Source organism: Epinephelus lanceolatus, chromosome 18, assembly GCF_041903045.1.
Source record: "Epinephelus lanceolatus isolate andai-2023 chromosome 18, ASM4190304v1, whole genome shotgun sequence".
NCBI lineage: Eukaryota > Metazoa > Chordata > Actinopteri > Perciformes > Serranidae > Epinephelus > Epinephelus lanceolatus.
The window spans coordinates 7,576,677-7,593,007 of NC_135751.1; the positions used below are offsets into that span (position 1 = coordinate 7,576,677).

The 16,331-nt window shown below is 42.6% G+C and overlaps 1 protein-coding gene across 8 annotated transcripts in view; it reads left to right on the plus strand.

Annotated features, from left to right (window-relative positions):
* The window catches only part of hoxb3a (homeobox B3a), a 133,367-nt gene that overhangs the window by 22,305 nt on the left and 94,731 nt on the right, over nucleotides 1–16,331 (plus strand). For 2 of the 8 annotated variants that reach the window (XM_033645685.2, XM_033645684.2), the window contains exon 1: nucleotides 11,346–11,866. The exons of 1 other annotated variant lie outside the window; for it this stretch is intronic. The gene's annotated coding sequence lies outside the window, so the exon portion shown is untranslated. Of the gene's footprint in view, nucleotides 1–171; nucleotides 1,493–5,565; nucleotides 5,760–11,069; nucleotides 11,316–11,345; nucleotides 11,867–16,331 lie in introns of those variants that run through there. 5 more of the 8 variants (XM_033645674.2, XM_078161698.1, XM_033645676.2 and 2 more) reach the window with 4 other exon arrangements.

Consider the following 16,331-nt stretch of genomic DNA (forward strand, 5'->3'; position numbering starts at 1 on the left):
CAGACTGAACCAGCTGCTCGTGCACCAAACTGCCGCACAAATGGCTAAACAGGGGTTGAAAACGGTTAGATTTTACAGGAGCAGCGTTCAAGGGCCGTAAACTGGTTTGGGCAAATAAATGGGTAATATTTGCGTTATATGCAGGTATTAAATAATTGTTAATAATATATTCATGTGCTATTCTGTGTCGCGAGATGACAATAGCTGTCGGCTACCAAACTCTGAGGTCGCTGCGTCATATTATATCTGGCTGAGGAACAGGCCAGAATAATGTGGTTAGTCCAGACCGTATGTGGGTCTGGACCAACCAGAGTCCAAAACTTGCAGAAAATCTATTTTCTTATACATGTCTGTCAAGCATTGTCTCCACCTTTACCATACAGACATATTATTGGGAGTCTAGTCTAATGAAAGTAGCTTAAACAACTGTCAGTTTTCACTTCTGTCAAATGATTAAAGCTGGAAAAACCTAACTGCATCATGCGTAAAGACGCAGTATACTACAAACCAAACACTTGTCCGGAGGCCTGCAGTGTGTTTTCCAGGCCTTATTTCAGCCCTGAACGCCACATTCCCAAGGCGACAACTTCCTCGACTTCAGCGGCACCACAGCGCCGTGCTCCCCAATCACTAAACAAGCTGCACAGAACACACACACATACATACACACACACACACACACACACACATACATTCACAGAAAACAGACAGACACGGGGCAATTTTCATCTCTGCTGACCAAGTCTGACAAGACAACAAACAACCCGCGGTGGACAAATTGGTCACTTTTCTCTAAACGGCCTCCCTTTCCGTTCTAACGGAGGCCACTCCCGGCCAAATTAGGTTACCTTCTCCCAATTTCCAACTGTAAACAGCCAACTGAACTTTTAAACTCACCGACTGATGCTGCTTCAGCTTCCCTGCTCATACACAGCTCTATTTCTCTGCTGATAGAGGGGGGGTTGACGAGGTCCTGCTCCGAGCCTCATCTGGACACAGCCGCTATCTCCTGCCTCTTCTGTGTGTGTATGTGTGTTGAGATATTTTTTAAAAGCTAACCTCCTTCTGCTTTGGGCCAAACTATAAAAAAGAAGGCAGCTTTGACATTTACATGTCAAACGGATGAGGGTTTTTATCTCCAAGTTGGATCGTAAAGATCAGGTCTGGCCTCAGACTGATACCTCTCACTGGCTCTCCTCTGGTCACGTGGGGTCCATAAAGTTAGTTTTATGGTTTTGGGGAGTTGACAATGTACTATATATTTCACATTCTAGAAAGCAAGTGACGGTTTAACGGCTTCGCGGGGATCCTAAAGGGGTCAGTAAAGTAGAGACAGAGCGGGAGGGAGGGTGTGTGTGTAAGAGAGAGAGAGCAGGCCACTACTACCGGCCGCTGCTCCTGCTCCGGTTCACACGCCGAGCCCGGCGAGCTCCGGTCTGTGCAGCTCTGGACGCTGGGAAAATCCAGTGGAGAGATAAAGTCAGGACGCACAGTAAGTAGAGTTTGAAGGCTGTCTGTAAGTGGGGGGTATGTAGAGCGGGGAGGGGATGGGAGGTGGTAATGGGAGCTGTGTAATTACCATGTCACTCACTCACTCTGTAGTGCTGCTGTAATGAAGCTCCGGTGTATTTGAGATATTTGAGATTCGATGTTGTGGCTGGTTCGGTCCGCGCGACGTGGTGGCGTCACAGATGGAGTGAAATGCTGCGTGAGTGCACGCGCGCAGTTGAGTGTACTTTTGTGTTGTCCCCAGGATATGCGTTTTAGTGCGTAATGGTGGCGCACAGGCACACATGACACTTGCTCAGTTTGGAGAGGTGGCTGGCAGCAAACACAGAGTGGTTTAAATCTGTACAGTCATTGTGTATTCGTATCTGTCTACTTGTACGTGTGTAACATACTAAACGTTTACAAAAGTAAAGTGAATAGGAAAAAGTTGGAGCGGTAAGAATGACACTGTAGACTGCAGAAAGACTACCATCAGATTTCACCACGAGGTTCCTCCTTTTAAAAAAATTAATAGAGTTTGTTGGAGTGTCTTAATAACGCATTTCATGAAAGGCTGATAATGTGACACAGAACAGCTCATGATGCATTTTAGCGGAAGTTTTTGAGGTGCGTAACTGGTATGTTTGATATGTTCTCTCCCCCTCTGGATCAGGAGAAATATGGCAATCATTTTGTGAAGTGAATTCACATTTCCTCCCCGATGGCTTTTATTGCAGCATTTCTTTTGGAGAGGAAACGTTTGAGATCACTGTACTCTTGTTTTATCACTTTTACGCACGGCCATTGTGTGCGTAAAAATGGTTTCAATAGAGGATTAAGAGTTGGAAACATGCCCACATGTGCTATCATTAACCAAGAAGTAAATGGACAAGGACACGCGCGCGCGCGCACACACACGCACACGCGCGCGCGCACACACATGCACACGCGCGCGCGCACACACACACACACACACACACACACACACACACGTAGTGTTATGCGTCCTTGGGTACAAGAAAATCTTTGTCCGTTCTCCGCCCTTGTATTTTCCAGGCAGGATGGGTGTGAGTAAAAAAGGTCGTGGATACAAACATTCCCAAGGCTCACCATCAGAGTCCTTCCAGGTTATTTTACACCAGAGCCTTGGCCTGACTCTCAGCGACCAACATCACTCTCTACTGAACCAAATGCTAGTGGAAGTGTTTATTAGGGCAGGACACTGATGCCTTGAAAATACACTGATGACTATCAAACACTGCATTAATCTGTGAAACTAACGTGAAAACCAAATCTCCAAATCTAAATCTGCACCAGTCACATTTTTTACAGTAATCGAGAATTTAACCGCGTCATAAAAACATTCTGTATGACACTGAAACTTAAATAATCTCAATAGTATTGACACCAGAACTGTAAACAGATTGCACTGCAATTCTTTAGCCTCCAGGTCAGATTTAACACTAAAATACACATTTGTAAACAAGCATTAAATATTAATAGGACTTGCACTAATGAGGTCACGTGATAACAAAACTCTCCCTTAAAACAAGCTAATGGACCTCTATGATGCAACATTTAAACTATGTGACAATTACAATAACACATATCCTTTTAAAATCATTAGAAATAACATTTCATATGCATGCTAATAACAAGGAAATATTCGTTTATCTAAACTGAAAAAAAATCCAACTATGTTGTCCGTTGAAGTCAACAATTCAACACTTCTCTCAGTACATTTTTTTTTTAAGTTTCTTATAATTGTTTTAAACCGTGTTTAGGCAATTCACCATTACTGGTTAATAACGCCAGAGCTGCCAAGAAACCCACGTGATGTTAGGGAATATGTGCAGACCGTGTTGGGAATGAAAGTGGAGAAGGTGGAGGTGTTAACAGCACAGTGTCTGACCGTTTCCACCGAGCCTCTATATCTTTATTAGTCCTCCACACGCTGCTCCTCTGATGTCTGAAGCTGGACTCGAGCTGTCAAACAGCCCCAGCTACCAGTCACGCGGCGCTGCACTCTCCTCGCGCACGCTCGCCTCTTATTGCTTAGATCTATCATGTAAACTGTTTAATGTCTCGTGTCACCGTGGACGCTCATATTTCGGTACCGAGAGGAGTTTCAAACTTCTTTAAAACATTCAATCACGGCTGCGTCACCGCTCCCGGTAGATAGTAACAACCAGTGGTAAAACTCTTGGTGAAAAAAGCTACGTCACAGACAATTAAATTAATAGTTCTGCTTTTGTGTTAAGGCCAACTGCATCATGGCGCCCTGAAGAGGCCGACAGATACTAAATATGGAGAGGCGGGTGCTTCCAGCACTGACATATAACACAACATGTGCTATTTGCTCACTAAATCAGACATAGTGGATCTTTGAATCAACTCGTAATAACGTGACAGAAATAATAATAATAATTTCATAATTTACAATACATAATTATATAAACTCCATCAGTTAAGGGCTGAAGAAGACCGTGAGATGCGGTAAAAAGCTCCAGTAGTCGTGGACCTTAAATTAAGTGCGTCTTATTGTCTAAATATAGATTTAGCTTTTGGTGTGTTTCATTGTCCTTTCATTGCACAGACTCTATTGTGTCATTATGTGCGTATTTTATTTATTTTAAGAACTTTTCTCCAAACATCTGTCCATGTTGTATTTTTTTTTTAATATTTGTTGTTTTAAGTCTCTAAAATAAAGTAAAAGTGTATATATATTTTTTTAAATTTCCCTGACCTTTTTTGCAAAATATTTCACAGTGTAAGTGACCATAAGCTACAGCTGCACTTACAGGGTTTACAGAGTACTTCACGTATGAGTGGATTTCTCCTCGCCACGACCACACAGTTAATCCGGTGTCCTCCGCACCCCGCTAATAAGAGAGGAGGATTCTGCTCTCGGAAGTCCCTCTCTGCTCTCAAACTCTCATTTATTATGTTCACTTTACACACGAAGCCAGCCTGCCCCAATGCATTTTCAGTCTGGGGATTCCAGGCGCTGCCCTCCGCCTTCACAATGATTTTTCACAAGCTTCACACGAATCTAATCCAGAGTCATGCTCGGGACGCCATCAATTATTCTAGTGGAGTTAAAACAAATAAGATGTTTGTCTTCTATGTAAAAGTCTTCTCTGGTAAATTATGAAAAAATAATGTTAATTTTAAAACAACAGATGCCACCACACATTTGATGCTCTTTTGCATTAAAAATATTTCTTCTGAAAACATAAATAACATAACTCGCTACCTATCCAGGCTGTATTTTCTATTAACGTGTATTATCGTGATTACATAATATAATCACATACCTTGCCAATAACATTAGTCAGAAGTGATTTTCAATGACAAAACTACTATAAGGCCTTTACTTTTTTTCTGGGTCTTCATCATATTTTTTATTTATAATTTTTTTCATTATGTTACATGTATTTAAAAAAAATATTAAATTCCAACAGTTTGACCACTTGTCTTGTGAACTTTAATTATGACCTTTTCCATTCTAAAATAAACCTAATATGATAATAATAATAATAATATTTACTCTTGCACGTAGCTGTAGTTCAGTGCATGTTTGTGTGTGTCTGTGTGTATGTTATGTTGTCAGGATGTTTTCCAGTATGACATAAACGAATTTTGTATATCCGATGTGAAATAACGGTTCAGGCCCCCCACCTATATAAGCAGTGTGTGTGTGTGTGTGTGTGTACGTGTATGTGTGTGTCGGGAGGGACCCGGGACCTTGAGGAAGTTTCAGTTCAGTAAACAGGAACGTCCAAAAAAAAAAGAAAACCTCCACATTTCATTTTTCATCAACTTCCTCCTTTTAATGATGATACAGGAACACCCCCAGCAGCACCAGAAAACCCCGTCCCCCTGGCCTCTCAACATGCACACACACACACACACACACACACAGGGACCGGACATGACACGCGTGACACAAATGTAGCTCCTTTTCTTGTCGGGATAAGTGAGAGAGGCTGTGACATGGGAAGGTGCAGCAGCAGCTCTGTATGGGCTCCTTTGTTTTGCTCTGTGTGTGTGTGTGTGTGTGTGTGTGTGTGTGTGTGTGTGTGTGTGTGTGTGATCTGTTTCCCGTTTATGTACACAGGGCAGCTCCAGCCTGCAGTGCCGCTTCTCCTCACCATTATGTGTATTATGTGTATTATGTGTACGGGCTTGCTGCTCCTTTGAACCTGTCGCGGCTGTCAGAAGGCGCTGAGTTTGGCTTTACAGTCTCTGTGTTGGTGATGATGAGTGGGGTGAGTAACTAATGCAACCGGCCCTTTTTGTTCATTGCATTGCAAAGGTGTGTTTGTCTGTGTGTGAGAGAGTGGCGGGCTTTGTGTGGGAGTAAGTGGGGTGTGTTTTGTTGTGTTTGGTGGGTTTATTGGCAGGGCATGAGAGAGCTGAGAGAGAGAGAGAGGGTGAGTGACCCGGGCATGGGAAGGTCCTGCGTGTGTTTTTACACGAACCACTGGCGTGTAACACTCGCGGTGCTTTCACCTCAACCTCCATTTGACAATCTGAGGCGATTTCGTTCAGTTTCAGCCACTTGCTGCGTATTTATATTCACAGAGAAGCCCATTATGTGAATTGGAGCTATAGATGGTGATGTTGTGAAGCTTAGGCCTAGTCTATTTAAAAAAGCAGATAACCTATTCCCTGTCCTGTAATCATATGCACACACACACACACACACACACACACACACACACACACACACACACACAAACGCGCACACTGGCTCTGAACTATTTCCCCTTTTTCTCCGTCGCAGCATCTCCTGTGATTGCTTTACGTTTAAATCGGCATTTGCGAGGCCTTAATGTCTCCTGCATACTGATAGGGGTGAACCGCGTGGCCACGCCTCATGAATAATGCACGAGAAGGAGTCACGGCGAGGTCAGCAGACAGGCTCGAGCCACGCACGGCACGAGGAGAGTGCTGCGCAGGCGCAGGGGGAGTGAAGATGGCATACAGCACCTCAGTACCCCCGATGCGCAGTGTGTGTTTGCGGTTACTTCAACAGCATGGGGGAAAGGAAATAGCAACTGGCTGCTTTTATTTATCTGACAGTGTTCCCCACTTCCGCGTCAGAAGGGTGGGATGTTTACTTCAGACAAACTACAAACTTCCACATTTAAATGAGACAGGCCGGGTAAACACACAGCGGTAACCCCACAGTGCAACCAGACCAACATCCCACACATAAGCAAATGATTACTTACAAAACAACATGCCTTAATTTCATGTGTGAAGAAATAAACAAAAGAAACACCACAGACTGGGGTAAAAATGTGTGACACACATGTCTGCATGAGTGAAACCGACCTTCAGTGCTAAACCTTCAACATTAAACCTGGATCAGATCGTTCTTTTAAACGTGTTTGCTGTCAATACAAACCTCTATCAGTGCCGCTCTGAGCGCACAGCCTGGATAAGAGGAGAATAGGGCTTGTTTGCCTTGGCGATGGTTTATGACAAACCGATAACCTTGCAAATATTTAAAGTGACCCAGGTCATGGGCTTTTCTGTTTATTTTTCAGGTTATACATGTTCAGTGTCCGCCTGGGTAACACACCAAGAGATGAACTATTTAGTGGATGTTGGACTGATTTAAAAATTGCTACTTGTGACAGAACAGGCACAGTGGCAATATATTTGTGGTCTAAAGTAATATGTCATAAATATATAGGCTATGGGTATAAGCCATATGCAGCATTAATCCAGTGTTATTGTCAATTTAAACAACAATTTCTAAAAAACTCAAGGCCCTCCTACCATATAGGGTGGAGAAAAATAGTCCTATACTAGCCCACTAGTACTACCACTAATAATAAAAATTAGAAAAACAACAAGATAAATAATAAAACAAGCAATAGCAACTATTTGATAATAATAATAATACTAAGAAGATGAAGAAGAAGAATTGACATTATTATTATTGTTGTTGCTGTCGTTATTATTATTATTATTATTATTATTATTATTATTATTATTATCAGTGTTATTAATATTACTATATCTCTTCTTCTTCTTCTTCTTCTTCTTCTTCTTCTTCTTCTATTGTTGTTGTCATCAATAGCAGTGGCAGTAGCTGTTGCATTAGCTATATTAGCAGTAGCTGTGTCACAGTACTGTAAGGAATAGAGAGTAGGCTAGTAGCAGCAGCTGAGGCGCAATATGACAGTTAAAATCTATTTTTGCGCCACTTCCTGTGCTCTCTGTAGCTTTTCCGCCTCAAACAAGAGTGGATGAATTTTAGCAGCACCCCCGGTTGTTGTGTTCACCATTCCATGGTTTCAGTGTGTGTCGGGGGGATTGTATTTTCCCACAGAATGCAGCTCTCTCGTGCAGCCACCAGAGCCCGCTTCAGACCAGTAGGACAGCGAGGAAGCAGCGCTCGAGCCCCCTCGAGCCCTGCTCTGTTTCCTCCCTCCCTCCCTCCCAGCAGCACGCGCCCCGGGTCCTTTTGAATCCTAACCGACGATAACCTGTAAGCACCCCCCGTCTCTTCCTCGCTGTTAAAATACACAGCTGTCACAACTGTCGCCGTCTTCTGCAGATGATTGATGGTGAGTGTACGGAGACACACGAGTATGTCTGTAGGTGTGAGGTGCGGAGGGAAAGATAAAAATGCCATCTTAAGGAGGCGCTGTCGATTAGTTTCTGCCTCCTTTCGGCTGCCCCTATAGAGAACACCATGATCTCTGATCCTGCAGCAACAGACTCAGTCCGGAGTTTAAAACTGGACAATGTTCGGGAGAGCAAGCGAATTAAGACCTGGCTACTGTCGCTGTTTCTTTCTTATTTGCTTCTGTCTTCCTGCTTGAGGCGAGAGAACAGCCTGGCTGAATGTCCAAGCTAATAGTCAGCCTGCAGCAGAAGGTTCACGGAGTTGAAGGGTCAAAAGTTCACCATCGTGCGTGAGTTCCGCCCTCGCCTCTCCTCACTCACTCGACTCCAGACCAATTGCTGTATGTCAAAGGCAAAAAAAAAGCAGAGAGGGGGGAGTAAGAGGAACAGAGGTAGGGAGAGGGTACAGATGAGAGAAATGATAGCAGGAGGCAAAGGAGAGGTGAAGGCCTGACCTTCCCTTCCCTTCCCCGGTAACAAAAGCAAAGCTCCTCCTGCCGCCGCAATGTACAGAGAGGGAGATGAAGGGAGAAGAAAGAGAGGAAAAATGGAGGGGTTGAAGGTGGTGGTGGTGGGAGGGCGGAAGGTATTCGGTGACATGGAGGTGGGTGGGTGGGTGGGGGGTGTCTGGAGGGTGCAGGTGTTTGGCTACACATTTTGTTCACACCAGCTAACATTTGTATTTCATATGGAGTCACTTTCTGTTCAAAGATTATCGTTATGCAGTCTGACTTTTGTGAGGTGAAGGAGAGGGCTCAGCAAAATGAAAAAAGGGGGCAGGTAGCGAAATGTGAAGTTATTTTTAACCCTTAGCAGAGGAAACTGAGACTATAGTTCCATTCCGAGTAAGATCTGGACTAAAAAAGATACACAACAAGATGGAATAGAATATTGTTTTTCACACTACATCCGAATTGAGTGTATTTTATTTTTACAACAACCATTCATACACAAGTGTAAGAACTGACCTGTCTTATAATCTAATTCATTTACTGTAAGTTAACAATCTCCAATGACAATAATCTTGTTGCAGATAATATTCATTTTATAATATTTATTTAAAAGTAAAAAGACAGTTTATAATGAATTATGTCGATGAAGAAGATGTATTACATCAGTACAGTGTTTGTTGTAGTGCGTGTGTGAGTGCGCGCCCCAGAGATTAGTAGTGGTAAAGTGGTGGTTTTATGCTTGGAGCTAACAGCTATTTATATATCCTCAGCCCATGTCGGAGAGAAGGAGTTTAGCAAAGCAGAACTCTTCCTCTCCTCGGCCTTATCAGCTCAACCCTGTCAAAAATAAACTCTTATCTCGCGCACCATCCACAAAATATTACTCTTCTTATCTGATTTTTCCACTGCAAGATTAATGTCTGGCCCCGTTTACTTCTCGAGCTGAGACGAATGAGCCTCAAACCCTTTTGGCTCCGCTGTCCATTCCTCTGGCTGTTTGCTTTTTATTTCTGTCTTGTTAAAGTTGAAGAGCACCACGAGATTGCAATAAAGGATATCGTAAAATATCTAAACATTATTAATTATGGCAATTTTATGCTGTTTTAACTGCTAACCATGTTCAGATTGGACTTGTTGTTACTGCTGTTGAATGTTTTGAGGGGGAAAAAGAAAAAAAAATATATGGCAACATGTTTAACCTGTATGTCAGGGAATATTGAAGCAAAATTAGCCAAATAAGGGAAAATAACAAAAATAAAATTAGTAAACGTAATGCTAGGGTTTATTTTTTTTAACACCGATTGCTACTTGTCGTAGCAGTCGTTTGATCTCAGCTCCTGTTGAATAGCAACATTTGGACACATGTTATTAAAGCTATGCTGTATGGTAAAAAAAAAAAAAAAAAAAAAAAAAAAAAAAAGATGGTGGGGGGCGGCCGCAGAGGAGCAAAATGATAATTCAGTAAATAAATAATCCTCTTATTGACGTAAACACGCTGGCCCAGGCCGGCACGGCTCCGCCTGGCCCCACCGCCCCCCTACACACCCGAAAGGTAATGGCTGAATAACTACGTTACAGATTCCGTCTTTCTCCAAAGGTTCATCCCGAGTTCACCGAATTAATTCTGTTGGTTTGTCAAACGTGAGACTGGTCCTGGGTTTTATCATCTGTACGTTTTCTCCTACATGGCACGTCTAAAACGTCACATATTAATATGATATATTTGCATGTGTGATATTTATAGCCTATTTATTAAAAAAAAAAAGCTAGCTACATGATATTATTTAGGAAAAATGCACCATGTAGCGTAAAACAAAGTGGAACCTAAGAAACAATATTACACATCTGGTTTCTGTTACCGACATGATAAAATGGGGAAATATAAGAAAAGTAATAGTAGTGAAATGAGCAGGGAGAAGTGTGGACATATGGCTGCAGTTAACTCGATAAAAATCCATCGGCGGGTTGCAGAGAGTCGAATAACATCAATATAAATCCACCTGATACTTCTGTGTCTGATCTCGACGCGGCTCGATGCCTGTTAAGCACACTAAAAAGCTTTATAGGAGCTAAGCTGCAATACAACACATTTGTTTCTACCAAATATTCACGTCCAGGGCTATGAAGTGATGGCGCGGTTATACTGCGGGTTCACATGTCAGCGTGCACCGTGGTGTCATTTATATTTATACAACAAAAGGAAAGGGAGAAATGATCCTGAGAGAAAAGAAAAATCTGTGTGTGTGAGAGAGAAAGAAAAAGACCCCCCTCCTTCTCTCACATCTACTGGCCATTTTTCTTCAAAGTAATGACTCCAACTCAATGTAGTATGACGGAGAGGGAGAGAGGGGGACGGGTAAAGAACAAAATGACAGAAAGAGGAGAGAAGGGAGTGAGAGAGAGGTGGAAATGGCTGAAAGGGTGTGGAAAAGGGAGGGGGAGAGAGGGGGGGAGGGAAGGGGGAGGCTTGGTTGTGCTCGGGGTGAACGGGAGGTCAGCGCGTCTCACCAATATTAAAATGTGTACCGGGGACGCGGAGTGACACGCCTCGCCCGTTAAACAAAGAGTGTGCCAAACTGGCAGATTAATTTGAAAACTTGAGTCCATGCACACACACACAACACTTAATGCCTTAAAGAGCCCACAGTCTCCACAGCAGCCCTGCTCGGTCACCCTCAGCCCCAAACTGCTCGCTGTAATACCGGGAAACACGGGGAACGGCCACCGGTGAGGGGGTTTTCCTTTATCATTTAACGCCGATTTGCTCGGGCTTTTACGCGCGGAGCTCCCGGTGCTGGTGTCGCATTGTTACGTTGACGTGTTGCCTTTGTTTCCCGCTGGACTATCATCGTTAAAATGCTTCTAACTATACAGTATTATTCCGGTTATTCTAACGCGGATCCTGAGCGATGCGGTTCAGATACAGTCATGTTTACACTTTACCGGAGACCGGAGCGTGTGCGTCTCTGCGCGTGTGCGTGCCTACATGAGAGCGGGGGTGTCCGCGGAAATGACAGCGACTTTTCTTTTTTTTAAGATAGCGCGAAGAATCTCGAAGAGGTCAAAAACCTGTAGCGTCGGAAGAAGAGAGAACCGGCACGGAGGTGTGAATGGCTTCTCTGTGTGGAGAGAAAAGAGGAAACAGCTGTCGATCTGTTGGGATGTAAAGAAGAAAAAAGAAGAGGGAAATGTTCATAATGATAACAAGAGGAAAAATGGTTGAACTTGATGTGACGACGATGCCAGGCACGAGAGGCGGATCCGCGAGCTACAGCGGAGTGAGTACACAAAAAATAGAAATCGGCTTGTAGAAGGGGAAGCTGCCTCATTTGCATATGGTTGTGTGTGTGTGTGTGTGTGTGTGTGTGTGTGTGTGTGTGTGTGTGCCCGCTTTCTTGCCCATACCGTGTGTGTGTATGTGTGTGTGGCAGGTGCTTTGCCCACATGCTGGGAGGAAGGGGAAGACCACGTGTTGCAGGAGCTGCCGCAGAACCCCCTCCTCCCCCGTCCTCCTGCTTCCAAGACACTATAGTTCATAATTACTTTATCGATTCATATGTTCGATCAATTATAGGCTGCGCACGTCACGCCGGGTATTTGAAAAGTGTTGTAGCCTATGTGTTTCCTCTTTGTTCGCTCCCACGTCCTTCACTGCACCTTCACCATCATGCTGGTTAATTAGCTAGACTAATTGAGCCAATTGGGGGCTGAGGGACTTCCGGGTGCACTGTAGACATTTAAGCAATAATTTAAGTTTTGTTGTACCCTCCTATTGTCAACCAGACACTATCCTACAATTATATGATGCGTTCAAGGACCACTGATCCTTATCAGATAGATAGATAGATAGATAGATAGATAGATGCAGCTTTTTCACTTACTTCTTCAGGCCTAGATGCACTCTGCAATCACCACACACACACACACACACACACACACACACACACACCAAGGGTGAAGGCGAGGTCGTGGTCAGTGGAAGGTTAAAGGTCATGCTGGACAACTTTCTCCCTCCAGTCTTACATATTCGAGCCATATTTCTATAGGTTATTTAATTCCAAATAAAAGATAATTCTAATGTAAAGTATTGTCTGTGTCTTACAAAATTGATTTCCTGAGTCTGTGGGAAAGAAAGATCCTAGAATAGTAACAAAGAAATCCGTTGTTTATGTCCCACATGTGGCATGATTATACTCCCGGAAAAAAGTGAAGACAGAATACAATGAATGAAAAAAGATTATTCGCAATGGTTTCCCTGCCTGAGCACTGCTGCGGTTTGATCAGTTTGCATCCAGATGTGTGGCTTTTGTTGCACATGCTGTATCGCGCATGTTGGCAATATGAGCCTGCAGAAAGCGGCAGTGGTTTCAGCTGTTTGTTTTCCTCTGCTGATTGCTAATGTGCTGCTTCTTTGATTATAAGACGGCTGTGGAATAAAATGCTTCGAGTCTACAGGGAGCATTTGTTTCTGTTCATCGTCCCTGCTCCTCCATCAATGCAAATGCTGCGCTAATGCTGTACACACCCGTCCTGTGTTCACCAACCAGTGGAAACATGCCACTACTTAATTTCTAGGATGTTTATGTGCGTCTTTACGCATCGACGATGGATATACAAAGTCTTTGATTAGAGTTGTTTTTTAATGTGATTTAATTTTATATTTAGTCATGAAAAGACGGGGAGGACACATTTAGCTGGCGTTAAGAAAACAGACTGTGTTTGGTGAGAGGAACAGATTCAGTGCGTCACTCCAAAAACAAAGGAAGACATTTTGGAGATGTCAGCGGCAGCATTTATCTGCTCGTTTTACAGCCAGCTCTCAGTTTACCCTGTATTCCTTTCCCAGTTTTACCCAACCCGCTGCAGGCTGCTGATCCGGCTGCAGCATTGTGAAATTAATTCCGTCTTATTAAGTCAGAGTCGAGCTTCAACACAATGCATATTTCAGAGAACACCTTTAGATTAATCCTCGCCATACGGAGGGACAGGCCTCTGCAGCACTTCATTTTTCCACTCTGTCCGAGACTTTGCATGACAATAACCAGGAGAATGGAGCTCGGTGTATTTTTCAAACTGAACAAAGGAGCAAAATCACATTTCTCTTCTTCGTCGTTGTCCCTAAAGCTTTTTTTCACTTCGGTAATATTTCAGAACATTGACAAGTGGGTCGCCGCGGACAATGAGGCTGTTTAACCCCTCTATATGTTCATTTTATTTTATTTTTTTCATTGTGGCTTCATAGTGAAGGCCCATCGCCAAAAAAAGAAAAGAAAAAAATGGTATTTTAATATAATGTTTCAGGCTCAGGTTAAAAACAGACTGACGCAAAAGTTACCCTATCGGGATATTAGTTTTGGTGCAGCTGATGCACGATTATTCCTTTAGAACAAGCTATTTATGTTTGCTGCAGGAGCTTTTCACTGTTCGCTTACAAATCTCACTATTTAACCCCTAATTATGAAAAGACCCCGGGCTATACAAACCATGAAATCTTACCTTAAATCAGTTCCATTTTAGATCAAAGTTTAATCCCAGTGTGTTGGAGGCCTAGCAGTAGGAACAGGGAGCGACACGTCTGCACTTTTTTTCAGAAGCTTTGCCAACAACAACTGAGTTTGGGAGCAGCCGATGGGACAAACTTGCCAGAAAGGTCGTAAATTGTGAGGGGGACTTTAAAGTTATTTATTCACCCCGGCTCTCTTCCGCTGCCTGAATATTTTATTGCTTTTTATTTCAAACCCCCCCCCCCCCCCGCTCGACAAAACCTTTCAACCTCCGGGAAGTTACCGTTTGAGCTTGATGGTGTTTGAGCTGTAAACGGAATTGACCCGCAATAAAAGGCACATGTTTAAATCCAGATCTGCTGACCTTTTCCACTCTCTGTATCCCGCCGTATGTCATCCTCTGTGTCTCTCAGACATCTCACTGAAACGTGTTCTGATGTTACAGATAAATGTTACAGCACAGGCATAAGATATTTTTATTTCTATATTTTCATTTTTTTTACTCATGGAGCTGAATCCAGTTCATTCAGTGTGTGTGTGTGTGTGTGTGTGTGTGTGTGTCAAAACAGGACGGTCTGGTTTTTCAGGAGGGATGTCATAGCTAGTAAGGTGGTCCTTAGCTCCCTGACAGGTTAGGATTTATTATATTTCTTGTAATCTTTACATAAACAGAAAAGAGGGAATCTGTTTTACTCATTTTTAACAAACTGGTCGTTTTGTTTCATGGGCTTAAAAAAACACAGCTGCATTTAGTGTCATCAGAGATGTTTTATTGTTCATGTAAATCTTTTTTGGAGAGAAAAGCAGTTGTTTTTTCTCTCTGCATCTAAAATGTAAATATCTCCAAGTGTGCGTGGATCTCTGGTGAGCACATTGACCTCTACCTGTGGCCGGAAACAATGAGCTCCCGTTCAGATGAATGGTTACTGCTGACAAACTTGACAGAGGGAAGGGAAGTGCCACAGTCAGACTCAACACACCTTGATCGATACCTGAGATGCCCTGCGGCTAACTGGGAGGTCAAGGTGACAGAAACACGCCCACACCTGCACCGAATAGAATAGAATAGAATAGAATAGATTGAGGACTACACTTGATTATCTGGAACTGAAGTGTAGAAAAGTTCAAACTATACTGAGTATAAATCAGAGTCGATGCAAACGAGAATCAGGCTGTCAGTTTCTCTCCCTCCAGTCTGAAGAGTCTCCGCACTCTTGGCTTTTGTTGTCCGGTCTGGTGATGTATGAGCAACTTTTTGAGGAAACAGAGAACAGCAATATTGCCTGCAGCAGGCAGGGAGTGTCAGTGTCACAAAATCAATGTGGGAGCTGCTCAGGAGCAGATAGAAATTACATGAAAAATATAGCAGGGGAAACACGTTTATACGTATGAGCAGCAAGAGCTTCAAAATGCAGAGCTGTTAGTTTATGTTTGCACCTAAATTATCTTTTCCCACAGCCTATCAGTTTGATATGATATGCACTAGAATATAATGTAAAATGGGAACTAGTTAAATTATAATTACAGTTAAATCAAATGTATGTTTTAATCATGATTTTAATTTATTTAATTGTTAAGAAAGAAAGAAAGAAAGAAAGAAAGAAAAAGAAAGAAACATATAGTGCAGGCCCTGGTATGTGTGGGGGTCAGATTTCTTTTTAATTCAGTTGAATCAGAGTTTTGGAGAAAGACTACAATTCATTTACCATAGTGAAGGGACATTTATTCATTTATTCATTGGTCCATCCATTCTTCAGTCGAATCCTTCAGAAGCATTTCTGATAGGACAGTGTTTCCCCGTGCCAAGCGATTTGTCTTTTCGTCATTTAATTGTGTTCATTCCGTTAAAACGGCGCACGGTTGGGGCTGCCAACCTTTTTTTTTCTCTTTTACTTTTCTTTGTCCTTTGGATAATTACAACTGTACTCCTGATTAAATTTTTGTGCAGTTATTTACGTGGATGGAATATTTTGATTTTTAATAAAATATTCGTTTTAAACGGAGCAGTGAGAAACTAAATTGGCCAAGGAGACATTTATAAATTGATTTCTTTTTATAAAAAAAGAGATACAAAAAATCTTTCTCGCTGACAGAGGCCTAATCTTTCCTTCACAGTGAAATAGTAAAATAACATTATTTTATAGAAATAAATTATATTTAACAATTCTTGGGGCATGATATAACCTTCACTCGCATTGTGAAATATAAAAACATACCAATTAACAATGAATAATTCAAT